Here is a 26,092-nt window from a genome sequence, read left to right as displayed (position 1 = left end):
AGCTTCGTCCCATAGAAACTTCGGAAGTCTTTGATCATGGAGCATGGCACGGATAGCTTCCACAATCGTACGGTTCTTCCTTTCCGCCACACCATTCTGTTCAGGAGTATATGGTGTAGTAGTCTCCCTCTTAATGCCAGCCTCTTTACAAAAGTCATGAAACTCGTTAGATTCATATTCAGTCCCATTATCAGTCCTTAAGATCTTGATCTTCTTTTCAGTTTGATTCTTGATCAAGGCTTTGAAGTGTCGAAACCAAGAGAACACTTCATCCTTCTTTTTCAAGAATTATATCCAAGTCTTTCGAGAATAGTCATTTGCAAAAGTAAGGTAATATGAATATCCTCCCAAGAAGTTCACAGGCACTATACCAGATATGTCTGAGTGAACCAACTGTAATATATCAGACGTCTTGCTTTGGCTTGAGGGGAATGGTCCCCTTTTGAGCTTTCCTTCGGCACATCCCGGACATACACCTTCTTTCTCTACTCGGAATTTGGGCATCCCTGTCACCATTTGTCTTACATCGGGTAGAGCTGTATAATGAAGGTGGGCAAACCTCCGATGCCAAAGTTTGGACTGAAGAGATGTGTCACAAGACATGACACCTAGCGGACTTCCACTGACCTGACATAATTAATCAACTTGAAACCCAAGAGGAAAGGCATCTTCAACTTTAAATAAACTCACCTGTCTACCGTAGATTTCCTTGGAGGTGTTCAACTCAGAAACATAGGCCACCAAGCGCTTGTTGATAGAGTGCCAGATGATCTTCTTTGTTTTGACTTCATTGGTTTTCCATTTGTTCCTGGTAGCAGTGAGTGCATTTGATGGAGGCTCAACAATATGCCTCTCACATGGTCCAACACTCCTTGATCTTCTAAGGTTAGATCGAGAGACATCTTCCATCTGTGATAGTCAGACTTCTCACAAAGCTTGTCTTCGGCAGGGAAGAGTGTTGAGGACCCTGTTGTTGCGCAGAGTGTGTAGGCACCGCGGCAATGCTCAGACCAGGGGCTGTCACCCTGATCCCCGATCTCTCCGTTTAAGTCGTCTCCCTAGGCTAAGGGGGGTAGACCCTATGGGATAAAAGAAGACCAACTGGTAATCAGCTGGCTTGGGAGACACAGCGAGGGAAACAAGCACTTGATTGATTTTAAAACTTGATTAGATCTTTAAATGTTTAGTACCAGTGCCTTTGCTAGATGAAGTGGAAATCAAATAATTGATTCGCTGCTTAGGAAATATAAATACGAACAAATCTTTCAACAATTGCTTGAAAATATTTACTGAAATGTCTAGCATACGATGAGCATTAAAACATTCAAGCAACCATGATCAATTTTAATGACTTAGCACAGCTCCAGCAATTAAATTTTCAAAAGATAGAATACTTTGAATGACCACAAAATGCCAACCAGTTCATAAAATGAATCACCACTTTCAGATAGCTAATCTTCAGAAGCAAAAATTTAAGCACATTTAACTATAGAGAAATGACAAATACCAATACCACGAAAGATACATCAAAAAGAATTTTCAATTTTTAATTAGTCTTTTTTCAAAAAATTTTAAATTTTTTTATTTTTTTTATTCTTCATAGAAAATCTAAACAAAAATAAATCAAAACCTAAGATTAAATTTTATGCCTTTTTTTTTAGGATTTTATATTTTTTATTGTTTATTATTTTTTATGATTAAAATATAGATCAAGTTCATAAAGAAAAACTAAATTTTGAAAGAAAACAAAACTAAAAAAAAAAAGAACTAAGGACTAAGCCTTTTTATGCTTTTGGGGATTTTTATTTTTATTTTTTATTTTTATGTTTTTTGATTATATATTTTTTTTATGATTTTTGAATTATTTTTATTATTAAATAAATCTAAATCTAATCAAAACTTAAATCTAAATCAAATAAAATATAACCTAAAGTTTTTATCGATTTTAAATCAAAATAAAATAAAGAAAAATGAAAATGAAAAGAAAAACAAAATCGAACTATAAACGGATTTATTCAAAAGCATTAACCCTAAGCTAAAACCATGAAACCTAACTTAATCGAAATGCCAAATCCTAAAACGCATAAAAGAAATAGGCTGAGCGTATTTTTTTTTACTGTTACGTGTGCGCAGGTGCAGAGGTCGATGGAATGGGGGCCGAGGGAGCGAGGACAGGTTGCGGACTTCACTTGCAGGTTTGATTGGAGCTCGAGGCAAAGATTTTCTTGCAGATATATGGAGCGATGAGGGGATGGTAGTGGACGCGTGAGGGAATAGCAGCTACAGGTAGCAGCAAATAAGGACGCAGATCGATGGAGAGAACTAAGCTGCGTGTGAGGGAGAGGATGAGATGGGCAACACGATGTATGGCAGTGCAGATGGAAGAACACGTAGGTACAACGTGGAGATGGCTGCGTGAAGGGTGGCGGCTAAGAAATGGATTTGTTTTGCAAGACGCCAGAGGGATGAGCTGAAGACGCAGGGGTGAGAGCGCGGATCAATGGATGAAACGACTATGGAGAAGACAGAAGCGTGGATAGGGTTTGAAGGTTACAAAGGCAAGGGAGAAGCAGATATATGGCTGCGTGGGAGAGGATGGACGCTGCGTGGAGTAGGCAGCAGTGTGGGATGAGCTGTGGATACGTAAGGGATGAGAGGCCAGTAGCAAGGATGGGCAACGTATAAGGCTTTGGAACCAGGCAGCAAAGGGATGGCATCATGTAGATAGCTGCGTGAAGTTTGGCAGAGAAATGCGTAGAAGGGGACCGCAGAGGAGAGGGAGCTACCTTTCCTGATGCGTTTTTTGTAGTTGGAGCAGGGATTGAGGGTGGCTACAACAACAAAGAAAAATTCCGAAGTCTGCCAGAATGATAAAAACAATTTTGAAACCTGTTGACCACTACCGGTCAACTGCCCATGCAGTACTCCTCCTTTCTGTTGGCAGAGAAGGGTAGCTCCTGAGCGACGTGTCCATGCCAGCCTACAGTCATCAACAGCTTGATCATTTTTGTTGTAAACCCAGTCTGCATGTATAAATTGTAAATAATCTAAGCAGATCAGAGTCATGTATGTAAAGTTGTCTAGGAGGACCTAACTTTCTAATGATGATCTGCGTCCCGGGAGGTTTTTCGTCATTAGAACTTTAGGAGAATCTTAGTATGTTAATCTGCTAGATTATAGTTGTGTCGCAGAATTGGGTGTTCTATGAGGGTCTGTATTAAGTGGGTTCATCCCTTTGAGATGTAAATTGTAAAAATCATGATGAAATGTGTCTTGAGGGTTGAAAAATGTTGTAAATCCCCTCATGAGTCCTAAGTCCTAGGTCCTAGGTGATGTTTCCAACGGCTTAGTTCGATGATCCATCTTAAAATGAATTAAAAAATTAAAAAATGAATAAAAATAATGAAATAATAAAATAAATAAAAATTAAAAAATGAAATAAATAAAAAATAATAAAAAAATTAAAAAGCAAAAACCCTAAACAATAAAATAATAATATTTTTGTGAATGCATGCAAATATCTTTTTTAATAAAATCGACGGATGAGATTAAGAGATGTCTTAACCCTCATCGACGGTCGAGATCGCTTCAACATGGATCACTCAAAACTAGCCGTTGGGATCATTTCCTTTATATAGGGTCTTAGGGGGTCATTTTACAGGTTTATCTGATTTGTGAGTCTATACTGAAAAAGCTCTCTTGTAATTTGATTTTCTGGTTAATAAAAAGACTTTGGGGTTCAAAACTGGCTGGTGTTACTCTCTGGAATTGCTGTGAGATGTTTGTTTTTCTGCATATTTCAGTTTTCAGCAGTTAATAATAGCTGGTTTTCAGAGTATTGTGAGTACAGGTATCTTGCTCACGTGCTAGGGTTTGAATGTTGTAGGGTTTCTGGAATAATGGCAGGTATCTCCATTATTTCTTGAAATCTAGCAGCATTTCTTGCCCTCTTTGCTGATGTTTGCTTGAGGTGTGCAGGAAACCTTTAGGTGAAGGGTATTTGTGGGCGTTTGGGGAAGTTCTGGGCTGAACCAGCCGACTCCCACAAGCTTTTCTGTGCAGAGCCCAGCTGATTGTGCCCTGGGTTAATCTTTTAAACTTTTTTTTTCCTGTTTTACATGAGAAATTTTCTTTATGTTCACAGTAAAGTTCAAAACTTCTGATATATTGAAAAAATTACTGCTGTTATTGTTAAACCTGGCCTAAAAGGGGCCAAAATCTGCAATTTTGTTCAACTGATCCGGGAAAGTTTCGAATTTTGGTTCTGCATATACATTTTTATGTCTATTTTCTGCACCAAAATTGCATCTCTCAGTTGGGTCTAAGTCAAATTTTTTTTTGGGTGGCTGTTCCTTTGTTTTATTGAGTCTGTAACAAGGGCATTAATTTTTTTTTTTCAGAACTAAGTGGCTAAAACTTTCATTCAGTTCAGGATCGGTACATTGGATACTTGCTGCAACAACCTGTAACTGCGCCCAAAATTTTCACGCGCTGTCTGCCTTCATCACTGCTGCCGTTCCTAGCACATTCCATCACGTGGGCTGGTTGAAAATTAGATTTAAGTGAAAATTTGCAGTATTACACCTCCGACAGGCCAGAGAACGAGACAGCATTGCCTGCGTGGGGGTTCGAAAGTTTTTTCAAGCTGCGTTCATCGATCAAAACCATACAGTGGTATCGCAAGTTTCACGAGCTCCTGCAACGGAAGATCATTCACCCACGCGTCCTCTGCATTTGGTAATCATCAAACCAGGTAACAACGTAAATCGTATTCCCTTTCTTTTTCACTGAGAAACATCGTGTGGGTCTGCTTGCGCCGTTGATTTCATCGTAAATCTGCTTGAGGTATCTTTGTCTGAGTCGTATGCGCAGTGAGATGAGTGCATTCAGAACATAGCATAGGTGATTTTTTTTTTTTTTTTTTTTTGTAAACGCGATACTAGTTGTCTAATTTTTCGTTGAGGATTTCCGTAAACGATTTTCACCTGGTTATGCTTGTCAAGCCTACTGAAGCCCTCCATTTCGCCTTCGAGAAACCCTACCACGCAAACCAGTTATACGTGAGGCGTTAATCTTTCGTGTGGGTATAGTTGCGTTCCAGTATTGGTTCGAAAAACCGCTCACGTGCTAGCCGAGCCTGCGTTTCTTTTTTTTGGGTGGCAGTTTCCTCCTTTCACCGCCATCTCCTGTGCCTATTGAAATCTCTGTCCCGCATACCTGCAAAGCCCCTCCGATCTTAATATCTGCGTTTCGATTTTTATTTGCTGTAAGTTTGATGTTATACGCTGCGTGATTCAGTTTTGGCATGGGCCCAGGCAGTTGGATTCAATAGTTTAACTTTGGTTATGTCATATATGCACATGCGTGGTCTTGTTTTAGAATAGGGTTTAGTTATAGTTAAGTTCATTTAGATTTCCTCCTTTTTTTTTTTTTTTTAAATCGTATTTCATTTAGCATTAGTTTAGAGTTACTTTTTTTGATTTCATTTTAATTTAGGTTCGATTTGATTTTGTTCTTTTTTTTTTTTTAGAAAATATATATATAAAAAAAAAAAAAAAGGTTTCGTAGGTTTTAGGTTTAATTTTAAATTTTTAATAGTTAAGTTTTAGATTTAATTCAAATTTAGATTTTTAATTTAAAAAAAAAAATATATATATATATATATATATATATATATATAAAAATCTTGTGGAAAAGTTTCTTGCTTGCCAGATCCAGTTACTTATGTTCAGATTCAAAAGTTGTTGATGCATGAATTTTAGCTGTATATCCTGTCTAGTCAATAACTGTATGGTTGTTTAAAGCATTCACTTCTTTTAGTTGCTGGATATTGTTTTTTGAAGAGCTTTGTGGTTTTACTGGATATTTAAAGCATTGCTCTCTTTATGTGATGATAAATGATTGCTGTCTGTGTTTCATTTTCTCATATCATCTAGCTAGTAATCATTTAAGCACCAATCTCTTAAGGCACTGATCTATCAAATTAATAAAATTATTTTAGTGCATCTCGTCTCCCAGCCCAACTGTTTGGCAGTTGGCCTTCACCATCTTGCAGGGTCTACCCCCCTTAGCCGTGGGAGACAGGCTTAAACGGAGAGACCGGGGATCAGAGTGACAGCCCCCGGTCTGAGCGTTGTTGTGTCAATCCGCGCGACAACATTTTTTGGCGCCGTTGCCGGGGATAGAGTTTTTCTGTCCTTGGTTCTTTCATTTCAAGCTTGGCTGTGCTTAACTTCTTGTTCAAGTGGCGACTCCACTTCCCATATTATCTGCAAGAGTGTACACTAGAAGACATCCAGGCAGTCTGTGCAACCCCACTCCTGATCCTGAAAAGGTTTACAGGGTGCGATCACACAAACTTGCTTCTCGTGCACTCCTTACAAATCTTGGACAAGAAGCCCTTTCTGACATTCATCTGCTCTTTAGGGGTCGAGTTAGGCGCAACACCACGAGTCTGTTGGGCCCTTGTGATTTTTCTAACATTCCTGGAGCCCCCAATGATATTCCATCTGTTGGGATAGACAAATTGCCTAGCTTTCATGGAGATAATGCCATTACTGTTAATTCCCATTTGCGAGATTTCAACATATGGATGGCTAAGTATGCTAGATCTCCTGATTTTGATCATGAAGATGTCAGGATGACCCTTTTTATCTTGACTCTAGGAGGTGATGCTCATGACTAGTTTACAGAAAAACCTCCTAATTCTTTTGACTCTTTACAATCAATCATTAATTCATTTAGAGAAAAATATGGAGATAAGAGAGAGGGAAGACATCTTGTAAGAGCTCTTACTCTGATGAAAAAGAGAGAAGACGAAACTGTTGAAGAATTTAATAGAAGGTTTAATGGTATTATTAGAGAATTACCTCAAGACTATAAACCTTCAGATAAAACTCTCCAAGATTTTTATATTGATGCCTTTGGTCCTGAACCATCTTATGAGTTAAGGCGTGCTAAACTTACTGATTATCGAGATTGCCAAGCCTTAGCTGTAGAACTTGAAAAGGACAAGGCAGCTTCTGGGAAGTCTGAAATCCCAGGCTTTGATAGGGCTGCTACGAAACTAAAGGAACCTAAGGGAAAAGCAGCCCAGGAGCCAGAAAGTGAGCTTGTTCTTAAATTGCTTCAAAAAATTGAAACTATGGAAATCAATCATAATAAGGAGATAAACACTTTGCAGAATAGGTTAATTCAAATGGAAAGAGCGCAACCGCAAAATTTTCAGCCTCGAAATAATAATAACAGAAATAGTAACTGGCAAAGAAAGGGTCAATCTAGTGAGCAGAGGCCCCCTAATCCGCTTACCAATCTGGTGGATAATGCTCCTCCTTACTGTCGTGCTTGTGATGATTTTCACGAAGAATCCTCTTGTCTCATTATCAGAAGACTTTTTGATAATGGAATGTTTGGGACAGGTGAGCAAATAAACGTAGTAGGGAGCAAGTTTCCTTTGCCCATGAATGATTGGATAGAGGTTAAGGAAAGGAGCTATGATGTTGTGAATCCTCAATCCGCTTTTAGTATAAATAACCTTGAAAACGAAGATGACATTTTGGCCAGGTTATATGGCGAGAAACCCTCTCCTGAGAAAATTCTGGAAATTGCTAGAGATAAGGGTTTAACATACCAGAGAAGGGATAAAGATCAGAGCGGGAATCAAATTCCTCCTCGAACTTTAAACCTTGGTATAAACTCCGGAATAGATGTCGATTTGGGGAGTTGGTTTAATAATGCTAAAATCTGGGTTCCCGTGTCTGAGATCGCTAAGATCCCTTCCCAAAGAGACAAGTTACTAAAAGCAATTCAGGGTCCTCAAGTCAACGCTTCTCAACAGAAGATTCGTGAGGTTGACTATCATGATGCTCCTATTTATCTGCAAAGCGTAGATGCTGATAACAAGGATCATCAACCCTTCTTTATCACCTTATTAGTCAATGGGTATAAATTGAATAACTGCATGTTGGATTCAGGTGCATCTGCTTGTGTTATGACTAAAAGGGTTATGGAACAGCTTAACTTAAGAGTTTCCAGACCCTACTATAATATATGTGCCATGGATTCTAAGAAAATCGAAGTACATGGTTTAATCAAGGATTTGCAAGTTCATCTTTCGGTTTACCCAGACATCATGGTTGTTATGGATATTGTTGTCGTTGATGTACCTGATGCTTGGGGTATGCTGTTATCCAGAAAGTGGGCCTCTGATCTAGGGGGAAGCATTCAGATGAATTGGTCATATGCTATGATTCCTTCTCCTAGCGGTGACGGTTTCGTTAGACTAAATAGAGAGCCTGAGAGGAAATTTCATGTTGAAAATCCTAAAAAGCCTCATAACGAAATAATTAGAGAGCAATCTGACATCGGGAACTATGCTATCATGTCCAACTTCATAATTCCTCCTGATGAAAAGGTCAAAAGTCTGGTATATGTATTTCGATGGTGCGTTCTCTAGTCATGGTAAGGGCGCTGGAATAGTGCTTAAGTCTCCCCTTGGTCACGTATTCAAGTTTGCCTATCGTCTAGAATTTGAAGCAACCAATAATGTCGCTGAGTATGAAGCCATATTGTTGGGCCTTGAATTGGCCAAAGCTTTGAAGATTAAATTGCTTAGCATCAAGGGGGATTCCGATCTGGTTATCATGCAGCTTAAAAACAAATTCACATGCAGAAATCAGAGATTAAGAAACTATCGAAATGCTGTGTGGGATACTATGGAGCACTTCGATGCCCTTAACCTTGAAGCAATTCCTAGAGAGCTAAATAGTTCGGCAGATGAACTTGCCGTAGCTGCTACCACTTTCCAGTTGTCTGACGAGTTAATTAACGATAAAATTAAAATGGAAGTAATATTCAGACCATCTGTTCCAGACAACTCAGAGCATTGGCAAGTTTTTAATGATGAAAAACAAGTTGTTCGTTTTCTCAATAGTTTAGACGAGTTTGAGGATTTCCGGTTAGTTTCTGGCGAGGATGGGTCTTTAGATCATAGACATATCATAAATCCCACTCCCAGAAATGTGGTTGCCTTAGAGCAACATTTTGATCGGCATGATGCCACGAAGTTGAGAGAAGAAAACAAGTTGGACCTAGGTGAGTACCTTGAAATTAACATCGGCACTTCTGAAAATCCGAAAATAGTTAAAATCGGTAAAGGTACTAGTTTGGAGGAAAGGAAAAAGTTAACCGATTTACTTCGCGAATATCGAGATGTTTTAGCTTTTTCCTATGACGAATTGAAGGGCTATAGGGAGGATATTATGGAGCATACCATTCCATTAAAGGACGAAAATGCTAGACCCTTCCGGCAGAAACTTAGGCAGATTAATCCTAAGTTAGCCCCCCTGGTCCAGAAAGAGCTTGCGAAAATGCTGGCAGCAGGGATCATCGCTCAAACTAGGCATTCGACATGGTGTTTGAATTTAGTGATTGTCAGGAAAAAGAATGGTACAATAAGACTTTGTGTCGATTTTAGAAACCTTAATCTAGCGTGCAAAAAGGATAATTACCCTTTGCCAAAAATGGAAACTTTGTTGCAAAGAGTAACTGGGTCTGGAATGATGTCATTGCTAGACGGTTTTTTTGGGTATAATCAAGTTTGGGTTAAAAAGGAAGATCGACACAAGACTACATTCACAACACCATGGGGCACTTTTGAATACATCAGAATGCCATTTGGGTTAACAAATGCTGGAGCTACTTTCCAGAGGGCCATGGATTATGCCTTTAAAGGATTAATCGGGAGAATTATCGAAATTTACCAAGACGATCTTACTGTTTTCTCTAAAGATGGTATCAGTCATATAGATCATCTTAGGAAAGTTTTCGATAGGTGCAGAGAATATGGAATTTCTTTGAATCCGGCTAAATCTGTCTTTGGGGTAACAGAAGGAAAATTACTGGGTCATATCATTTCTAAGGAAGGAGTTAAGGTCGATCCCGAACGAGTCGAAGCAATTCAAAAGATTCCTCTCCCGCATAACCTCAAGTCCCTTCAGTCTTTCCTTGGAAAGATAAATTTTATTAGAAGATTTATCCCGAATTATGCGGAAATAGCTAAGCCCATTCAAAGTCTTCTAAAGAAAGATGCGAAACTTGTCTGGCAAGAAGAGGGCAAAAGGGCTTTCCAGGAAATCAAGTCTGCTATCGCGAAAGCTCCTGTCCTTGTTAGTCCTGATTACTCCAAAGATTTCATGATTTTTTCTTTCGCTTCTGAAGATACCATTGCCGGTGTCTTGCTTCAAAAGAATAAAGATGGTCATGAGCAGCCTATCGCTTTCATGAGTAGAGCACTTCAAAACTCCGAATTGAAGTACAATACCATGGAAAAGCAGGCTTATGCCCTGGTCAAGTCTCTTAAGCATTTTAAAACTTATGTGGGTTATTCTAAGATCATTGCTTTCGTCCCACATTCTGCTGTTAAGGACATATTAACTCAAACTGATTGCTTAGGGACTCGTGCTAGGTGGGTTACTAAGACACAGGAGTATGATTTAGAAATTAGACCCACCAAGCTGATCAAAGGCCAAGGTTTAGCTCAAATGTTAACTGAAAGTAATGAAAAGACTCTTGGTTTGTTCTGCCTTGACGATCTTTCTTCACCAGAATTAAGAAGGTTAGCTGAGCATGAATGGTATAAGGACATAGTTTACTACTTAACAAATCTTGCATGTCCTAACCACTTAGTCGCTCATAAGAGAAGGGCTCTTAGACTAAAAGCCACTAAGTACTGCCTTATGAAGGATGGCCTTGGGTGGAGAAATCCTGAGGGCATAGTGCTTAGGTGTGTTGACGATGTTGAGTCCAAAAGACTAATCTTCGAATTTCATTCAGGATTTTGTGGTGGTCATTATGCCGCTAGAACTACCACCCACAAAATCCTGAGAGCTGGCTATTATTGGCCTTCGATTTTTTCTGATGTGCACAAGTTTGTTAGAACGTGTCAAGCCTGTCAACTGTTCACTGGGAAGCAGAAGCTTGCTGCCCTGCCTTTACAACCTGTTATTGTAGAGGCACCTTTTCAGCATTGGGGTCTGGACTTCATAGGGAAGTTCCATGAAAATTCTAGCAATGGCTACTCTTGGATTTTGACTGCTACTGATTATTTCACTAAATGGGTCGAAGCCATTCCTGCTAAGAATGCCACTGAAAAGGTGATTATGGATTTCATTGAGAATAATATCATTACTAGATTTGGTGTCCCCGCTAAGATCACTACGGACAATGCCAAGGCTTTTAGTTCTTCAGAGTTTACATCTTTTTGTTTCAAGTATGGCATTGTCTTATCTCATTCATCGAATTACTATCCTCAGGGTAATGGTTTGGCTGAATCAAGTAATAAAAACCTCATAACCATTATCAAGAAAATAGTAGGAGATAACAAGAAGTCTTGGGACAGCAAAATCAAGTATGCTTTGTGGGCAGACAGAATTACTAAGAAGAAATCTACTGGTAAATCTCCCTTTGAATTGGTTTATGGCTTGGATGTTACCTTACCTGTGCACCTAAAATTGCCAGCCTATCAGCTTCAAAATTTTTCCACTGATAAAGATGTTGTTCAGAATAGGATAGATCAGATTGTGGAATTAGATGAGGCTCGTCGGACAGCTTTTGAAAATATATGCAAAAATCAATCTAATATTAAGAAAAACTTTGATAAATGCTCTCGATCTAGATCTTTGCAGGTTGGAGATATGGTTTTACTTTGGGATCGCAAAAATGAAAAACCGGGAAAGCATAAGAAGTTTGACAGCGTGTGGCTGGGACCATACATCATTAGAGACATAGCTGGGCCAAACTCATTCTTCTTGAGCAGTTTGGATGGCGAACCACTTGATCTACCAGTGAACGGCCAAATGCTCAAGCTGTTCTTCAGAGATAATATCTGATGCCATGGGGCATCTTTTGTATTGTATTTCTATCCCTACTCCTTGTCTTTTCAGCATTTCATTTATGTTTTTAGGATTAGATTTACTTTTAATGTTATTAGCTAGTCAATAAATGAAGAGCTTTTATCTTTCCTGTACTTAATGTATATGATGATTTGGGAATGGGCGCTACTTATTTTTATTTGTGTGTTGTATGGATGCAGATTCTGGATTCTCACATTCCTACTAGTGCAGCAACGTGTCCCCAAGTAGAGCCAGATGTTGACCACTACCGGTCAACTGCCCATGCAGTACTCCTCCTTTCTGTTGGCAGAGAAGGGTAGCTCCTGAGCGACGTGTCCGTGCCAGCCTACAGTCATCAATAGCTTGATCATTTTTGTTGTAAACCCAGTCTGCATGTATAAATTGTAAATAATCTAAGCAGATCAGAGTCATGTATGTAAAGTTGTCTAGGAGGACCTAACTTTCTAATGATGATCTGCGTCCCGGGAGGTTTTTCGTCTCACCGATCTACGATCGGCAGAGTTTTCCTTCAAACCTGACCCCAAAGCCGGGATGGATTTCGTCATTAGAACTTTAGGAGAATCTTAGTATGTTAATCTGCTAGATTATAGTTGTGTCACAGAACTGGGTGTTCTATGAGGGTCTGTATTAAGTGGGTTCATCCCTTTGAGATGTAAATTGTAAAAATCATGATGAAATGTGTCTTGAGGGTTGAAAAATGTTGTAAATCCCCTCATGAGTCCTAAGTCCTAGGTCCTAGGTGATGTTTCCAACGGCTTAGTTCGATGATCCATCTTAAAATGAATTAAAAAATTAAAAAATGAATAAAAATAATGAAATAATAAAATAAATAAAAATTAAAAAATGAAATAAATAAAAAATAATAAAAAAATTAAAAAGCAAAAACCCTAAACAATAAAATAATAATATTTTTGTGAATGCATGCAAATATCTTTTTTAATAAAATCGACGGATGAGATTAAGAGATGTCTTAACCCTCATCGACGGTCGAGATCGCTTCAACATGGATCACTCAAAACTAGCTGTTGGGATCATTTCCTTTATATAGGGTCTTAGGGGGTCATTTTACAGGTTTATCTGATCTGTGAGTCTATACTGAAAAAGCTCTCTTGTAATCTGATTTTCTGGTTAATAAAAAGACTTTGGGGTTCAAAACTGGCTGGTGTTACTCTCTGGAATTGCTGTGAGATGTTTGTTTTTCTGCATATTTCAGTTTTCAGAAGTTAATAATAGCTGGTTTTCAGAGTATTGTGAGTACAGGTATCTTGCTCACGTGCTAGGGTTTGAATGTTGTAGGGTTTCTGGAATAATGGCAGGTATCTCCATTATTTCTTGAAATCTAGCAGCATTTCTTGCCCTCTTTGCTGATGTTTGCTTGAGGTGTGCAGGAAACCTTTAGGTGAAGGGTATTTGTGGGCGTTTGGGGAAGTTCTGGGCTGAACCAGCTGACTCCCACAGGCTTTTCTGTGCAGAGCCCAGCTGATTGTGCCCTGGGTTAATCTTTTAAAGTTTTTTTTTCCTGTTTTACATGAGAAATTTTCTTTATGTTCACAGTAAAGTTCAAAACTTCTGATATATTGAAAAATTTACTGCTGTTATTGTTAAACTTGGCCTAAAAGGGGCCAAAATCTGCAATTTTGTTCAACTGATCCGGGAAAGTTTCGAATTTTGGTTCTGCATATACATTTTTATGTCTATTTTCTGCACCAAAATTGCATCTCTCAGTTGGGTCTAAGTCAAATTTTTTTTTGGGTGGCTGTTCCTTTGTTTTATTGAGTCTGTAACAAGGGCATTATTTTTTTTTTTTCAGAACTAAGTGGCTAAAACTTTCATTCAGTTCAGGATCGGTACATTGGATACTTGCTGCAACAACCTGTAACTGCGCCCAAAATTTTCACGCGCTGTCTGCCTTCATCACTGCTGCCGTTCCTAGCACATTCCATCACGTGGGCTGGTTGAAAATTAGATTTAAGTGAAAATTTGCAGTATTACACCTCCGACAGGCCAGAGAACGAGACAGCATTGCCTGCGTGGGGGTTCGAAAGTTTTTTCAAGCTGCGTTCATCGATCAAAACCATACAGTGGTATCGCAAGTTTCACGAGCTCCTGCAACGGAAGATCATTCACCCACGCGTCCTCTGCATTTGGTAATCATCAAACCAGGTAACAACGTAAATCGTATTCCCTTTCTTTTTCACTGAGAAACATCGTGTGGGTCTGCTTGCGTCGTTGATTTCATCGTAAATCTGCTTGAGGTATCTTTGTCTGAGTCGTATGCGCAGTCAGATGAGTGAATTCAGAACATAGCATAGGTGATTTTTTTTTTTTTTTTTTTTTTGTAAACGCGATACTGGTTGTCTAATTTTTCGTTGAGGATTTCCGTAAACGATTTTCACCTGGTTATGCTTGTCAAGCCTACTGAAGCCCTCCATTTCGCCTTCGAGAAACCCTACCATGCAAACCAGTTATACGTGAGGCGTTAATCTTTCGTGTGGGTATAGCTGCGTTCCAGTATTGGTTCGAAAAACCGCTCACGTGCTAGCCGAGCCTGCGTTTCTTTTTTTTGGGTGGCAGTTTCCTCCTTTCACCGCCATCTCCTGTGCCTATTGAAATCTCTGTCCCGCATACCTGCAAAGCCCCTCCGATCTTAATATCTGCGTTTCGATTTTTATTTGCTGTAAGTTTGATGTTATACGCTGCGTGATTCAGTTTTGGCATGGGCCCAGGCAGTTGGATTCAATAGTTTAACTTTGGTTATGTCATATATGCACATGCGTGGTCTTGTTTTAGAATAGGGTTTAGTTATAGTTAAGTTCATTTAGATTTCCTCTTTTTTTTTTTTTTTTTTTTCTTTTAAATCGTATTTCATTTAGCATTAGTTTAGAGTTACTTTTTTTGATTTCATTTTAATTTAGGTTCGATTTGATTTTGTTCTTTTTTTTTTTTTAGAAAATATATATAAAAAAAAAAAGGTTTCGTAGGTTTTAGGTTTAATTTTAAATTTTTAATAGTTAAGTTTTAGATTTAATTCAAATTTAGATTTTTAATTTTTTTTTTTTTTTTTTAAATTTAAAAAAAAATAAAAAAAAAATATATATATATATATATATATATATATATATAAATCTTGTGGAAAAGTTTCTTGCTTGCCAGATCCAGTTACTTATGTTCAGATTCAAAAGTTGCTGATGCATGAATTTTAGCTGTATATCCTGTTTAGTCAATAACTGTATGGTTGTTTAAAGCATTCACTTCTTTTAGTTGCTGGATATTGTTTTTTGAAGAGCTTTGTGGTTTTACTGGATATTTAAAGCGTTGCTCTCTTTATGTGATGATAAATGATTGCTGTCTGTGTTTCATTTTCTCATATCATCTAGCTAGTAATCATTTAAGCACCAATCTCTTAAGGCACTCATCTATCAAATTAATAAAATTATTTTAGTGCATCTCGTCTCCCAGCCCAACTGTTTGGCAGTTGGCCTTCACCATCTTGCAGGGTCTACCCCCCTTAGCCGTGGGAGACAGGCTTAAATGGAGAGACCGGGGATCAGAGTGACAGCCCCCGGTCTGAGTGTTGTCGTGTCAATCCGCGCGACAACAAAACCCTCAGAAAAATATCCCAAATTCCAAAAAACGAATTTCACACTTGTACTTCGGATTTATCAATAAAACCCCAGGCAGCAGCAGATAGATGGCCTAGAAAACCTTGAACTTATGATTTTCAGAAAACTTAATTAAAATCTTAAATCGTTCTGCTTCGGATTGCCTGATGAAAACCCCACAAAATTTTCCAGATATGAAGTAAATATTCCTGCCAGAACTGATCCTGAGTCCAGATCTTACCCTCCAGGGCCTAGATCTAGTTTCGGACAAAATGTTTTCTTCCAATCTGCAACCTGCAATAACAAAAAACCGAAAACCCAGAAATAAAATATGCAAAGAAACAAAACTAAAAGAAACCCTAAAAGCAGCTAAATAATTACAATATTCACAGTTTGAAAGCTCTAAATAGCTAGATTTGTCAATATGCCATAGAAATATTTTTAAAATTTTAAATTTAGTATGAGGTGCTTCAGAAAACTCTTCATGCATTCACCAGAAAAATTCTAATGATAAGTCCGGGATCAAAACCAACTGGGCTCTTTAGAAAATGCCTTTTCAGGAGTTAGCTGGTTCAGCCGAGAACTTCCCCAAACGCCCGTTGATCTTCGAAATCAAGATTTTCCTACACAGCTTACTTCAACCATTAACAAAGAGGGAGAAAACGATACTAAAATCCAGATCTAATGGAGATACCTGCCATCATATTCAGAAATTTAACTACCATTCAAACCCTAGTAACTAAACAAGATACGTGTGTTTAAAGTCACTCTTCGTAAAGCTAGATACGTGTGTTTAAAGTCACTCTTCGTAAAGCTATCATCAATGGCTAAAATTAAAACCATGCACAAAAGTAAAACATCTTACAACATTTCCATGAAGAGTAACACCAGCAAGATTTCAATCCCAAAGTCTTTCTTTATTGCACATGAAAAATAATTAGAAGAGAGCGTTTTTTGGCACAAGACTCATAGATCGAATGATCTCAAATGACAACTGACCTCCTATTTAAAGGAAAATTTCCCAACGGCTAGTTTGAGTGATCCTTGTCAAAGAGATCTCGACCGTTGATAAGGATCAAAAAATCTTTTAATCTCATCCGTTGAAATTAAAATAATGAGGAAATTCGAAATTAGCAATTAAATTAATTCAAAAATTAATTTTTTGAATTAATTTCCTCAAAAAATTGACTTTGACTCAAACCTAGGGACCAAAGGCATAAAATTTAGCAAAATAATCATTTAACCTTAGTCCCTAGACCCCTTAAAAATTAGTTTTTTAAAGGACCCTCGAATTTTGCCTTTGGAAAAATTAAAATTATCTAGGACCTAGGACTTATGAGGGGATAAAACATTTTCTTACCCTCAAGACACTTTACATCATGATTTTTACATTTTTACATCTCAAGGGGGAAAACCCATTTGACATAGACCGTCATAGGCTACCTAGTTCTGCGACACAAATATAATCCAGTAGATCAAACAATTTGTAATAAAATAATCTAACCAAATCACTTTTACATGGACTCCCCTAAGATTCTAATGACAAAATCCATTCCGGCTTTGGGGTTAGGCTAAAGGAAAACTGTACCGACCATGGGTTGGTGAGACAAAAAACCTTCCAGAACGTAGATCATCACTAGAAGATTAGGTTTACCTAGGCAATTACATACATGACACAGATTTGCTAACATTATTTACAATTTACACATGCAGATTGGGTTTACAAAATAACATGATCACGCTAACGATGATAGTCGAATGGCACAGACATATCAATCAAGCGCTATCAGTTTTGCGAAAAAAGGGGTGTACTGCTATGGGCAGTTGACACGTAGTGGTCAACAGACCCCATAGTTCTTTTAGGATAGCCTTGCCAATCTTCTCTTTGGTGATTGCTCTTGCTCTTGCTCTTGCTCGGGCTCTGTCTTCACCTCGGCTATGATACCATGTTAAATTATGGTATGTTCTATGCTTAGAGCAGTTTACTTCTTTTTATTATTATTATCCACAGATTCACAATCACCTGTATAGTAAGTAAAGTGTAGATAGAACATTAAACGATCGACAAAAAACAAGCCAAGACAAGAGACACAAGATGTGGCGGCTAGCTAGGGACAAACCCCAATATGGGGAAACCCTTTGATCAAATCTTCCTTTATCTTCAATAATTCAGCAGAGAGAAATAGTACATAAATCTGATTTACATCAGTAGCAGTAAACCCTAGATCAGCGGCATCAGTCAATATTTGTCAGATCATCTAGATTAGCGACACTGGCATCATCGACATCACCGGCATCACTGGCATCACCAGCATCACCGGCATCACTGGCATCATCGGCATCACCGCCATCATCGACATCACCGGCATCACCAACATAACTGTCATCATCGGCATCACCGGCATCATCGACATGACCGGCATCGGCATCAGCGCCATCATCGGCATCAGCAACGTCCTTCCACACGTGTGAGAGAGGAGTCCTTTTCTGCGTAGTAGGAGAAGAGCCTCTTTTTTGCACAGGAGAGAGAGAGATGTGATGAGATGTGTGTGTCCAAATGAGGAAAATACCTCCTGTATTTATACACAATTGTTGATGATTGAATAGATGCGACTGTTGGGCTTCTGAGCCTACATGAGTCGCTGGTCGGCTTGATAATTATTCCATAATCAAAATAAATTCATATCTCCATAAATACTTATCGGAATCGGATGATCTTTAGATCAATCCTACACCTCTCGACGAGAGGAATCTAATAAAAATATTATCAACCATGAATAATATGACCCACATGGAGTTTGTATTAGAATAATACTATTTAGTGTTTAATGCTCATTCTTATTAGCTGTTGCTATTTTTATCATTTTAGCAGTTTCTTAGATGAAACTGGTTGTTTCTATTTTCTAATAGAAACTTGATGTTTCTATTACTGTAAATATCTTTGTATTACTTATTGAGCTACATTCTGCTCATGTAATTAATTCAATTCATTCATTGGAAATCCATATGCGTGTTTCGCACTGTTTTATGGTATCAGAGCACAGGGATTTTTTTCGAAATAATTTTTCATAGTTTGAAAAATTCAGTACTTCATTTCGAAATTGCTCTTCTGTGGAGAATTTTTTTTTTTCTTTCTCTCTTCGTCAGTTTCTATTAGGGTCACTGTGCGTGTCTTCGGATCTGGGCAATTTCGTGGAAACTACGTGCCTGCAATCGATTGATTGTGGATTCCATTAAACGATTCAGCGTGATTTTCTTCGTTGGTTTTTGCATCAGCGGCAAAGAAAGTGACAGAAATTCGAGACGAAGGGTGAGGGGTCCGGCAATTCTCAGGGTACGCGTGGTCATGACAGAAACAACAAACAACATATCGATAAGAAAGCGGACGCATTGATCCTTATATCTCAGATCCGGCAGTGGCTACTGATCTGTAGCTTCCATTGGTAACGCGGATCTTGCTTCAGATCGGCAGCTATTCACAGCATTTCCGTGCGATCCACATCACAGGAAGGACAACTATTTGTTACTGTAATATAAGAATACAGTGTCCCTCGTGCATGTGCGACACTCGACGCCATATTATCCCTTGAATTACACGACGTAGTGTTTAAGGGAACATCGCCACCTTCTGAAGTCTGAGCTGAGTGCGCTACACTATTCCCAAAGAAAAGAAGAAGTACGCAGCAAGCAAATTGAAGTGCAGGTTGAGATCTCATTTTGTCAAACTGCAAATTCCATCGTGGTTCGATCTCATCCCCGGTGCCCTGAACCGTGACCGAGAAGCCATCGCGGAAGTATTTGGAACCGCGCACGCTTAGAAACAAATCCAGAGGTTATTGCCCGTCTTCTTGTTGGCGGTCGGAATGCTGTTGAGACAACCATCGATAAAGGCGTAAAGAAACAACGGAATTTTTTTTGAATTTTTTTATATATATTTCTTCTACGCAGACGTGTGAGAGTCTGCAGCGTGGTGGAGCATTTACGGCAGATAACGTAACACATATCAGGTGTGAGTATCTTCGTTTGTTGTGTTTCGGGTAGCGTTTGTTGTGTTTCGGGTAGCGCTGAAAGCCTGTGGGGATTTTTGCCGAGTAAGTTATTTTAGTAAAAGATCATGCTATATATATAATTTCTTGAACCCGCTCCTCAGACCAATTTCTGGTTATATTTTCTATTACACCAGCACCTGTCAGATTTTTGTCCAAACTCAGCCGGCATCTGCATTAAAATCCGTGCCAGATTTCTTTGGTATTTTCTGTGTCTTGGGAAACGTGCAGATGGCTTCGCTAACCAATCTGATGTTGGAAGGCAGTCAACGCTTTAATGGCACAAATTATAACATCTGGAAACAGAGAATGTTGACCATTTTTGAATATAGGCGTCTTGATCAGCTTGTTTTGGCCAAAGAGCTCCGTCTTGGTACAGCTGGTAACGATCAAGATAAGTTTGATGATCGAAATCGAGAGGCTGTTATGCTTCTCAAACTTTCTGTAACTGATGATCAGTTACCGCAGATTCCTTCCGGCAAAACAGCTGCTGAAATTTGGCAACATCTTAAGGAATTGCACGAGACATCCGACAAGAGCAGAGCCTTCTTTCTCAAAAATCAGCTGTTCTCCATCATGATGGACGAACATATGTCGTTACAGGAACATCTTAACAGGATTAAAGACATTCGAGATCAGCTCGAAGCCATTGGTCGGACCATGGAGGAAGAAGATATGGTAGTCATTACTCTGAAAAGTCTACCGAAATCTTATGAACACTTCATAGAAACACTCAACATTACCACCACAAATGTTGATCTGAAGTTTCCAGAGTTATGCACCAAACTCCTGCAGCAGGATCGGTGGAAACAGCAGTTTGGTAGTGGTGCTTCATCAGTGTCCTCGGAAAATGCTTTTGCTGCCAAATATCAGTCCTCTCAGTCCTTTCAGCAGAAAGGTTCTTCGCAGCCGTTTGATCCGGCTAGAAAGAAAAGTGTGCAGTGTAATTACTGTCACAAGTTTGGGCACATGAAGAAAGATTGCCGACAGAGGATTGCTTCTGAACAAAAGAAACAGGGAGGGCCCCATCAGACAGCAAATGTTGCAGAACATTCCGAGCAGACAGATTCTGCCTTTTATGCCTTTATGGCTAAAAAGTCTTCAGATCATGTCCCGTCTTCTGCCTGGTACATTGACTCTGGTGCATCATGCCATTTCTCTCACAGGCGTGACTGGTTTATTGACTTCTCACCTTTTAGTGATTCTGTGGTATTTGGCGGAGGTGAAAAGTACACAGTGGTTGGCAGAGGTACAGTTCAGATTCAGTCTGGTGGGCGCACACTCATCTTCCTGAATGTGTACTATGTTCCTGGTATGGAAATTAATCTGCTGTCTGTCAGCCAGATTATGAGGAACTCTCCTCAGCTTGATGTAGTGTTCAGTGCGCACAAGTGCTCTATTATCGACAGGGAGACTAGTCTTACGGTTGCTGTTGGTCTCGAAGATCATGGTCTATACAGGCTTCTTGACACTGTTGATTCTCCAGAAGTGGCTCTAGTGGCTCGTGTTTCTCCAATCAGCACTCTGTGGCATCAGCGATATGGGCATCTAAACATGCAGTATCTCTCTCAACTTTCTCGGGAGGGACTTGTGTCAGGGTTACCTGATATTCAGACTCAGCAGTTGGGCGTATGCGGCGCTTGTCAAGCTGGCAAGCAACATCGGTCTTCATTCAAGGATGGAGAATCTTGGCACGCATCTAAGGTACTCCAATTAATTCATGCTGATATTTGTGGTCCTATGAATACATCTTCTATCACTGCTTGCAAATATTTTTTGCTTATTGTAGATGATTTTAGTAGAAAGATGTGGGTGTATTTTCTAAAATATAAATCTGATGCATTTAGTACCTTTCAGAAGTTTAAAACCTTAGTTGAAAAAGAGTCTGGCTGTAATATCATGACTCTTAGGACAGATAACGGGGGGGAATTTTGTTCTTCTGCTTTTTCCAACTTCTGTGATACTCATACTCAAACTTTCAGCTCAGTCATCCTCCCCCCTTGTGGAGGAAACTTTATTCAGGCAATTAGTAGGCAACCTCAACTACCTTACTGCCACTAGAACTGACATCAGTTTTGCAGTGAGCTACATTTCCCGCTTCATGTCAGCTCCTAAGGCTGATCATTGGATAGCAGCAAAGCATGTGCTACGATATGTGCGTGGCACTCCTGATTATGGACTTCTATACACTCGAAGTTCCGATCCTATACTCAGTGGTTACACAGATTCTGACTGGGCCGGTTCGGTTGATGACCGAAAATCTACAGCTGGGTATGTGTTTAGTCTAGGATCCGGTGCTGTCACCTGGACTAGTAAGAAGCAGCAGGCAGTGGCTCTCTCCTCAACAGAAGCAGAGTATCGCGGAGCAGTTAAGGCATCTTGTGAGGCAGTTTGGCTTCGACGTATGCTTGTGGATATGCATGTTTCCCAGACAGGTCCTACTCCCTTGTTTTGTGATAATCAGGGAGTGCTCAAACTTGCCAAGAATCCAGTCTTTCATGAACGAACAAAGCATGTGGAAACCCATTGCCACTACATTCGCCAGCTTGTTGAAAACGGATTTGTTCAGTTGCAATATGTTCCCACAACGGAGCAGCCCGCAGACATCTTCACCAAGCCTCTTGGTCCTGATAAATTTGTAAAATTCAGAGGGTCTATTGGCGTTGTAAATAGATTGAGCATTAAGGGAGGGTATTAGAATAATACTATTTAGTGTTTAATGCTCATTCTTATTAGCTGTTGCTATTTTTATCATTTTAGCAGTTTCTTAGATGAAACTGGTTGTTTCTATTTTCTAATAGAAACTTGATGTTTCTATTACTGTAAATATCTCTGTATTACTTATTGAGCTACATTCTGCTCATGTAATTAATTCAATTCATTCATTGGAAATCCATATGCGTGTTTCGCACTGTTTTAGTTTGGCCCTAGTTGCCAATTTTAACAACAACATTCTCCTTTCTATAGTCTTTTGATGAGCCATCTTTTCCTTGTGTTCTTGAAAAAAAGATCTTTGCAAGTTATCTCCACGAGTAGATTTTGATATCCAATATGTGACTGTCTTTTAAATTATTTTTACTGATCAACATCTTTTTGCAATGCTTCAGTTTTGTTAGATGCTGCCAACTGCTCTTGCTTCATGCTTCATTCCCAGATGTATTTGTTTGTTTGAAGGTTGCCTCTATTTGTGTCCATAATCTACCTGTTCTCACATCAAATCCCTGAGTCGAAACATTTAACATCTGTAATATCAACAACATAATTATTTGCCCTATTTCTCTAGCATTGGATGGCCTTCTCTACTGCTCCAATTTCTGCTTAGTGATCAAGTGGAAAGCAGCTTCAACAATAGTCCAAAGAATGGTTACAAGATCATGTTCTTCAATGGAGTACACCTGAGAAATGATCTTTATAAAAGAATGATAGTTAATATAGATCAACAAGGATTTTATAAGGACCCTCTCACGAATAGCTTCTCCAATAATGATCAAGAATCACAGGCTCCCCCTAACTGTATGCATCATCTCTTTTGGCAGAGTCTTCACATCAAATGCTCAGATTGTCAAAGATCAGGTCAACAACATGTGTTGTTGGCTGGAGATTTTAAGGGACTTTCAGATTGTATTAGCTTCCTTCTCCATACTTGTGTAACTTTCTTCTTTTGCATGGTTCTAGCTTGTGTAAGAGCCCAAGTTAAGTTATAATCACATGCCATATGACCAATGTTATGACACTTGAAGCATTCTACATTGTTCATGAATAAGAATTCATGATTTCTTCCTGCAAAATTGTTCCTTGGAGATTGTTGGGGACCATAATATCTATCTTTATGATATGGTTGGGAACCATAACATCTATCTTTATGATATGCTTTACAATCTTTTGCCATGTGACCAAAGTTTGTACAAGAATAACAATAACCAAGAAATAAACTTTGGTACCTGGGAGATGGAGATTTCCTTGATGTACTTTTGAAGTCTTTCTGTCTTGAGATCCTTTGATGATAACCATTGCTTCTAGCATCCTTGACATTATCTACATTTCTTCTTGGAGCAGGATTTCTTCCATTGTTGCCTTGATTTTTCTCCTTGCCTTTGCTGGAAGTGGGAGCATCACCATTTCTTTCTGGCTTCTTCACATCCCTTTTGTTTGAAGCATTATCATTCTTGTTTGAGGATTCACCTGCATACCCGAGACTTGATTTATCAAATGGACATCTTTGATGGCTAAGCATGTCATCCAAGTTTTGAGAGCTCTTCAAGGTTTTGTTCATCTCTTAAAAGTTAAACCTTTTTCTTGAGGAAGACAATCTCTTCTTCCAATCTTTCACACTCATTATTCTTCTTAGCAAGTTGTTTCTTAGTTTCTTTCTTGATATGAGCAACTTCATTTGCTTCTATTTTAAGGGAGATGATATTTGACTTCATTTTGAAGATTTCTTCATTCTTTGCTTTTAGTTGACATATCATGGTGTTTCTCTCCTTTTCTACTTCATCAACTTGTTCTTCTATGATTTCCAATTCTTCCCTTGTCTTCTCAACTCCTTTTGCTAACTTTCTTGCTTCTTGTAGTTGAGATTTGAGAGAGGAGACCTCTACCTTGTATTGACCAATCTCTTCTTCAAGTTTGTTCAAGCTATTGTGCCTTTGTTCAAGTTGACTTGACAAGGTATCTTCCCGTTTCTTTGCTTTATCCAATTGATTTGTCATGGATATGACTTCTTCATGATGCTTTCTTTTGCTTTGATGAAATTCCTTCTTAAGCTTGACAAGCTCTTCATCCCTTTCCTGTATTTGAAGCTGGACAAGGTCAACTTTCTTCCTTGTTTGGTCTTGGTCACCAGCTAGTGCTTTCTTCTTAAGTTCCTTGTTTTCCTTTTTCAAATTGATAATCTCTTCCATGGCAGCTGTAAGTTGAGCGAGGAGATCTTCTACAAAATCTTTTTCATTCTCTTCATCTTCTAGGTCTTCTTTAGCCTTGATGTCATCATTCTCATTTTCAGCTTCTATGACGGGTTCTAGATTTCCTTCTTGATTTCCATCATCTTCTTGACTAATGGTCATGGTCAATGCTCCTTTTGAGTGAAGGTCATGAAGTTTGTCCCATATACCTTTTGCTGACGAACATTTCCCTAAATAGTTCTTTATAAAATTAGGTAGCCCATTCAAGATTGCCTTGCTTTTGCATTGTACTCCTTGGATTCTCCATCCATCATGCTATCAACAATTACTGATTTCCAGATTTCAATGCCTTGAGTCTTTAAGAAATTCCTCATTCTTGCTTCCCTTATATTAAAGTTCCCATTGAACCATGGAGCCTTCTCAAATTGATTGTCTTCAATTTCAGTGGTAGAGGGAGACACGTCCTTAGGAGGATTGGAGACTTTCTTCCTTGACTTCGCCATTTGTGTTCTAAAGATCAACCTTAAAGCTGTTAGGCTTTGAAAGAAGGTACTGACTCTGATACCAATTGTTGGAAATACTGAGAGGGGGGGTGAATCAGTATTTCTTTTCAATTGTTATTTTACCAGTTAAAACATTTATATTCAGAACACAAGATGAACAACAAGAATAAATGCTTTTATTAATATAATCTTTGCAATAAAATAGATACAATATATATATGGTTCCAATCTGTTGCCAAGCACCAACTTGGACTTTTGTGAGGCTCCAACCTCCAGAGCACCAACTCTGTTTTGTCAAGGCACCAACCTTGGACTTAGGAGCACCAACTCCCAGGACACCAATCCTTCCAGTTCTGAGGCACCAACCTCAAGGGCTCCAACCCTCTGCTGTCAAGGCACCAACCTTGGATATAGGAGTACCAACTCCAAGGATACCAATCCTTCCACTTCTGAGGCACCAACCCCAAGGACACCAATCCTTCCAATTCTGAGGCTCTGACCCAATCTTGTCAAGGCATGTTTGATAGTGATTTTCTGCTCCCAAAACTCTTCTTTACTGAATTTTGTCTGTTTATAGCTTCACTGTAGTCTCCATGCTACAACATCAATGGCAACCAGTCTTCATATGAAGAAGTCTTTACAACTCTTCATACTGTCCACACAGAGTCTGCAAAAGTTATCTCATGATGATATCAAATAGCCATCATGATCTCTGATAATGTCTCCACACAGCTTTAGTGAGTCTACTGTTAGCTGCACTAAGCTCTGCACAAGAACCAACTGTTTGTTTCAAGCCTCTGTTCTCACTGTCATGGTGAATGCTTCTAGCGTGATTACTGCGCACTGTTCTTGCTATTGCAATCTCTTACTTCCTAGAAATACATTCACATATGCTTCAATACTGGTGCTGGCTACTGTTCCCTTCAAGCGATATCAAATGAAACTTTATTTATTATATCACAAAATTGTTCTTCAGTATGCATTATGTACCTGATTAATTCATCACAGGCCTGAGTCTTTCACAGGGTAACACAATCAACAAAGTTGCTCGTCCTTCCATTGCCTCCTATCCGGTTGGACCTTCGTCTTCCTTTTGTCTTGCTGGACCTTCGGCCTCTTTCTATCCTA

At 38.9% G+C, this 26,092-nt stretch overlaps 1 protein-coding gene across 4 annotated transcripts in view; it reads left to right on the top strand.

Moving 5' to 3' along the window:
* LOC149182898 (type I inositol polyphosphate 5-phosphatase 1-like) overlaps nucleotides 1-26,092 on the top strand; it is a 291,600-nt gene that overhangs the window by 176,682 nt on the left and 88,826 nt on the right. The window lies entirely within an intron of this gene.

This window comes from Pinus tabuliformis, chromosome 3_2, assembly GCF_031772625.1.
Source record: "Pinus tabuliformis cultivar Carrire ecotype Pingquan chromosome 3_2, CPIR1, whole genome shotgun sequence".
NCBI classification, from domain to species: Eukaryota; Viridiplantae; Streptophyta; class Pinopsida; order Pinales; family Pinaceae; genus Pinus; species Pinus tabuliformis.
The sequence above is the reverse complement of the archived record's forward strand: the minus strand, read 5'-3'. Positions and strand labels throughout refer to the sequence as shown.